We start from the raw sequence: 7,167 nt of genomic DNA, 5'->3' as shown, positions 1-7,167 counted from the left end.
CGGTTCTCAATTTACAAAATGACGTGTGTACATGGGGAAGAGGAATCAACACATTAGTTTTTCGAAAATAAATTAAAATTATGTGTTCTCCTAGTATGAACTCATAAACTTAAAGATTCTGAGGACCTTACTCCCCAACTTGGCCAACACATACTTTTAGTAAAGTAATCAACACATAATATATATTGTATTAGACAGTTTGGTTGTTCAATCTGTTTTTTCCGCCTATCCCGAACTCGAATGAAAAAATTCGATTTTACATTTTTCCAACTTGAACCGCCAAACTAATCAGTTTTCAACCCTAATTGACGAGCAGTTTCAGTCGGCTTAAATGATGTTTCTTTTTGTTTGTTGATTTGTCCTTTCACCCATATTATGTAGGAAATTAGCACTTGGATCGAAATGAGTCAAATATGATGTAAAAAGACACAAATACCCCTGAGGAAAGTCATACTTTGACCTAGGGAAAAGAAAATGATGAAAGAGGTCAAAAAGTGTAAAGTAAGGTTACAGTGCATTGTTGGCGCCTAAACTCAAAAGGTCCAAAAATAGAGTACCACCGCAGCATTCCGACTTTTCCAGGCGTGTTTTTTTATGCTACGCTACAGTGGCCACCTATAGCACCACAACGCTATGTCGATTTCTGCAAATTTTAAGTTTGTTTTGCCATCATTTGAAGGGGAGTTCAACTTAAGATTGGAAAGGGCTTTTCAGAAAGGCCAAAAGGTTGCGCCTTAGAGAGATTTTCAGAGCCTAATCATGGGGTTACTTGAAGTTGAGTCGAGAAGTAGATATTGATACAATGATGACGATGGATCGAGATCAACGAATAACTCTTTTTTCACTCTTATCTATTCCCTTATGTTTATGAGTAACATGTTTAGGGATTTAATTTTGAACATAAATGGCTAAATTATCCGTTGTTCTAGGGTTTGATCGATTTCAACATTTGTGGATGATTCTATATTAATTTAATTGATTGAATTGTAATTACTTTTTATCATGTTTGTGGTTTTCCAATTGAATACTTGATCACCATTCAATTGATCTATGGTTTTTTATTCTGTTTGAGAGAGAGATCTATAAACATATACTATTAAGTAGCACAAGTGGCAAGTTCAAGGTCGAACCATAGGGAGCCTAAGATAGAATCTCTCTAAGCTAAATAGGTCTTTGGAAAGTAGGAAATACGGAGGGTCTTGGTTTGGTTTGGTTTTACAAGAAAACTAAATGCATGAAATTAAAGTGCAAAAAGTAAGATAGATTGAGAAAGAAAGAGAGCGAACACGAGATACCTTCGTCGATTAAGAGATTGTAAAACTATCTATGGACCAATTCATTGATTAATCATGTAAGTATTCGTGGATTATCTACTTCTCAAGCCCAATCTAGTATATGGAAATCTGGACAAACTCCATAAGGAAAACCAACGTGATGTAGATTCCTAAAATTAACTAAGAAGTGTTGTGCAAGCCTATTTACTTGGTTAATCGTATTAAGCTCTTAGATTGATTAGGACATTAAGTTGGAATGGTCAAATCTAACCTAACGTATTTTCATTCCTTAGGTTTTGTTAACTTTTGCTACTGGTTGATCCTAGGATCCTAGCAATTGAACCATAACATAACTAAAATCTATTGCTACTCAAATTAAGCATGCTTTGGATGCAATTACGGACACCTAAAACATACATAGCGTAGATGAATGAACATACAAGTATTAACGATTAAGTTATCAATTTAATCTACCCACATGCTCATTCTAAATATTTGATAACTGGTAGAAATACAAGTTATTAAAACTCAAATTATTAAAATAATGGGAGAAAGCGATGGTAAAATAGGCAATATTATGATTGAATGCGCCAAACTAAAACAAATTGCGATCACTAATGCTCATTACATAAAAGCAGTTAATTTGCCTATTTCTGTGCAGGAACAATGCGATGACGCATATGAAATTGCGATCCAAGGATACAATGCGATGGCACACTTGAGTTTGCAATCGCAAGAAGTACCTCAGATCATGAGTGGACATAAAGCTGATAACGGCCAATTCCGAAATATAGTTGACAACCGTTAAAGACCATATCGTTGTAAATACATTGAACTACCGGTGACTTTCAGACGGCACAACAGAGTATGGAAATTAATGTTGCCCATCTTTGCAATCATTAGTGAGAAGAGTTGCTTCACCTTGAAATCTATAAATACCCAATGCTACCAAACCAAAATATATAGAGAGCAAGAAGGCGAGGCGAAACTGAGGGAAGGGAATCCTTGAAAAGAAATTAATTTTCGGAGAGGTCGAAAGATTACTGGAAAACAGTACGAAAGAGAGACACCCAACATTTATGAAAGCAAGATTCTATAAATCAGAATAGAGTTCAAGTGATAAGAACCGTGTAAAAAGCCACGGGAAGCAAGACATTGCTTACCTGGCTTGATATTTCTCACTCCATTTATTGTTTTGTACTCAAGACCTTATTTGCAAAAATGGAAACTTCATTTCGATTCATGTTGAGTCTCTCCACACCATGCATGAGTAACTAAATTTGTGTATGGGTTGAGAAGTACTTAGCTAGCATGACTTAAACTATGCACTTTATGTGTTCATTTTGTCTTACGTATACGTCATTCACCATTTGGAGTACTTGAGAGAGTAGTCTAAAGATAGAATCTAGGCTTGAGAGAGTCGGATTAGATCGCATAAGCAAGGGCAGAGACATAGAAATAAGTTCTATCTGCTACATCCCATACACATCGCATGCATCCTAGAAATAGGAAATGTGGCATTATGCATTGAGAAATGAAGTGCTTAATATTTGTGTATAGCATGATCGCATGACTTGTACAAAATCTTAAGAAATGTTGGCTAAATCTCTTCTCAACCCGTTCATCGCATACTTGTTACAACACCACCCTCTTATCGCTCCGCGTTTAATTCCATCGCATTAGAAAATCTAAATTAAATCACCATCTACTTCTTTATCACCACCGCAATAAAATCAGAGAGTTCGTCGCATATCTATTTAGTAATCTTTGTGTTTGACCCTGGACTTACCAGGACCTTAAGAAGGCTTATACTTGGGCTTTGTTAGGAAAACTTGTATGATCATTGCATCCACATATCATCGCATGATAAACTAACGCATCAAGTTTTTGGCACCATTGCCAGGGACTTGGCAGCTAATAGTTTGTTAAGTTTTGTGTTTTCGTAGGCACCCTTTTAGTCTTGGGCATATTGTAGCTTGTGCGACCAAGTTGCAAACAATATTTGGGTGAAGGCGATGTGCCGAAAGTCAATATTGACCCCGCGATAGAAAGGCTATCTGTCGCACGAGCGGGAAGCAGTCTTAGGACCATGTCAACCAACATGCGACCAACAAATGCTGGAAGCTCCAATGGTCGGGACAATGAGTCTCATGACTTAAGCAGTTGAGATCAATCTCCTGCGTGGAAGACTCCTTGTGGTAGCTTCACTCCAATTTCTCCATGGACGTCTTCTACTCTATCTTTACTTTGCTTTCCTAGTTAACTTTAGTTTATTTATTTGATTATTGTCATCTTGGATTTGCAGCTACTTTCTTGGATGTGTGCATTCGCTCCTTGTGGGTGTGATAATAATTCCTCTTGGTACGTGGTTTCAATGGAAGAGTCCTCTCCATCATTCGACGCATGGCTATGTCCTCCACATGGATTCTAAAGTATCGACGGAATTGTTATTCTGCTCGTAGGTTCTTTTCTTGTTATCTTTTATGCATTATCATTCTGAAATTCTCTTTTGTCCACTTCTCTCCCTTTGCGTTGAAAGATTAGCACCCATGATAATACTTATAATTCACTCCAGCCACTAACTAAACGTCGCAAGGCTCACCCCACTTTAACAACTTCTTCAAGGTTTAACAGTCTATGTTTTATTATGTGTAAACCTCTGCTTAAACATCTTTTACCGCATTCTTGACGAGTTTGTTTTAAGCTTTTTGGCAAGGACCCTGCCACTTTCTAAATTTGGGGGTGGTAGTGGTCGGGGCAAATGCATCCATCACATTGCGATGACTTCAAAAAAAAAAAAAAAAAAACTCCACTATCAGCACAAAAAGGGAAACCCAAGTTGATAAGAGTTAAAGTTGTGAAAGGTACTTACCCGTAGTTGGATACTTCGCATGACACCTGTGCAGGTAAGCCAAAACGAAAGTAAGTGGCCAAGATCAACGCATAAGAATAACTTCTCTATCTGGCGCAAGCCTAAATTAAGACAAGAGTTGAGTTGAATATGGCAAGCAACCGAAGTTGGATGCCCACATGACACCTGTGGGGGCAAGCTAAAATGAAGAGCGTAACCAAGTTCAACGCCCCAATTCAATAATATATCGCAGAGCTTTGAATCTTATTATACGAACACATTGTAAAAAGCTAAAAGCAAAGTTACTTGAAATGAGTAAAAAGATTTTAAGCAGAGGCTTGCCAGAATTAAACTTGGAAAAGATCTCTTAGAAGAAGTAGTTAATTCTGAGGGGAGTGCTGCTGCCAAGGTTAGAGGTGCAAGTGATTTATATTTTGAAAAGCTGGTCAACGTAAAGGGAAAGCTAGAAGATAAATTTTGAATTTCCTAAGTATAAGACATGCTTGAGGACAAGCATGATTCTAAGTTTGGGGGTGTGATAGCTGGTAGAAATACAAGTTATTATAGTATTTTACTTAGAATTATGAGGGCTAACAAGCAAAATATGCGTTGATAATACTAAGAATTTATGTGGAAAGTGAGCTTGCGTCGATCAATACTGAAAATTTCTGCTAACCCTATATTATGCATTATTCTGCGTCAAAATGTCCATTTTTGTAGCTATCGCAGGAATTGATCGCATGCGTTGATCCCAGACCATCGCAAAGTTGATCGTGTGCTTGGATCTTCATGAAGACCAGTTCGACGCATGGAATGCTGCAGCTACAGAGTGATAACCATGATAGAAAGACGATCGTAAAGTGAGTGGAATGGGTTGATACTTCAGGAGAAACAAGCATGAACACATACCTTGGGAGTATAAAAAAGATAAGATGATGTTAACATTTCACCTACCGCGTTAGAGGTGGCAGGGATTCAGAGTGGGACTACCAATGTTGTTAGCGTTTGAGCTCCATAAATAAAGCCTTAGAGCCCAAATTCAAGGTATCCGAGCTTCTACCTTGAGGTGGATCCTTGTGATCACAGATGAGAGCGTGAGTAGACACTCTTTGAGGATTCTCCACCTCCAAAGACCCTTCCGAGTGACGACCAGAGCTATGTCGGAGATAGAGCTCGAGAGAGACTTCTCCACCATCCATCCATGGCGCCACCAGCAGCCTTGACGCATTTCCGATGAAAAGCAAGAGATTGCTTGCATCTAGTCTTCCACCTCTCTTCTTATCTCTGTATTGTATTACACTTTGGCTTAAGACATTAATACATTTTGTAATCAATGCATTATTAGTTCCTTCAGCTTCATCTTTTTCACCTTCTTCTCCTTTATCATCGTTTAGTTATCAAAGGTAAATACTCAATCGTGCAGCCTAGAGATAGGACACATGTAGCAACCCATCGAGAGGTGTGCGTTGCGGGAGTATAGTGAGTTAATCTTCTTCGCTTAGTGTGAGGCGGTAGCAACGCTTGTCTATAAGTCGTCACAATGCTTGTCTATGAGTTGATTAGCCACAACTAACTGCCTGAGAGAGTGCGTAATGGAACACACTAAAGCAAAGTACACATTGTTACTAAAGATAGACACGATCTTATGCTCAACACAACCATGCATTATAGAGATATAGGCAGCCACCGAGAGGTGTGCGATGCATTAATGTGGCGAGCTAGGATTACTCAGGCGACCTAATATAATGAATATTTTTATGCGTTAACAACTGTTGCATCTCTACCAATTCTCATAGTTAAACTTCCATTGCTCAATCTATTTAGTTAGGAGTAGGAGTAGCACATAATCCTTTAACTTTTGTGTTTTTATTTTTATTCATCGCCTCAAACGCATTTTTCACAAACATTATTAAGTTACAAATCTATGTGTTCAACCTTGAATCACCCCGAGAAAATTAGAAACTTACGTTCTCATTATACTTGGCGAGAAAGCAAGAAAACTTGTGACAGGAACGCATGGTCATCGCATACATGCTTAAACACATATTGTATATTTTCTAGTCCAACGCATGACCATCGACGCATGGAGATCAATGCATAACATTGATGCATATCTATTTTCCTCCCCTTTTCCAAGCATCACTTATCCCTCAAATGATGAGCTTATTGAGTCAGCAAATTCGAACCACTCTCACCCATACAGATTGAAGAAAAATCTCAAATAAATAGGAATTCATAATTAGCTCAAATTAAGATTGGTTTATCTAGATAATCGTATTGAAATAGTCAGTCCTAACAGTAAACGACGTTAAAAAGTAAAAGTGACTATTTCGCAGTCTAATCTTATGCAAACTGATTGCATAAGACGCCTCCACTCGCATATCTTCACATGAACGATTTAGGATCACATCGTTTGTATCAAATACAAAGTAGGCCGCATCCATAATATCTCCTAGATAAGGTACCCAACCTTATCCCTATACTATAGACCGTTTTGGCTATTACTCAAACTTGATCCACTTTATACCTCTACATATAGTTCAAGTGTATTCATGTTATAGTCAAAGGTTCTTAGCTTATTGAATTTAAGATTCTTAAATGCAATTCACATATTCAATATCATCTTTCCTGAATAAATATCAATAACAACTTTACTATAAAATAAAATTCATTTATTGTTTACAAACCCCAAATTCTAAAACATAAAACTCAACAAGAGACAAACGACACTAACACATGAACCTCACGTGCGATATTTTTCGACGGATGAAAAATACATAATGGAGCGGGCAACGACACTCTTCTAGGGTTGCGCAATGTTAACAAATGGTCACTCAAACTCAATGACCCAAACACAAATCCTAACTTTGTGAAAACATAGCCATCAGAAAACCTAAAACCCTGGAGAGCTCTCTTATCTTATTTAGAATAGAGATATATATTATATATAGACAAGCAAAAAACTCTAATCTAAGAAATATACGATTAGAATATAGGACAATTACACATAACAATTTAAACACATCATAGTAAATTGGGGGG

Source organism: Benincasa hispida, chromosome 1 (genome assembly GCF_009727055.1).
Source record: "Benincasa hispida cultivar B227 chromosome 1, ASM972705v1, whole genome shotgun sequence".
Taxonomy (NCBI): Eukaryota; Viridiplantae; Streptophyta; class Magnoliopsida; order Cucurbitales; family Cucurbitaceae; genus Benincasa; species Benincasa hispida.
This window is presented reverse-complemented; position numbering follows the sequence as displayed.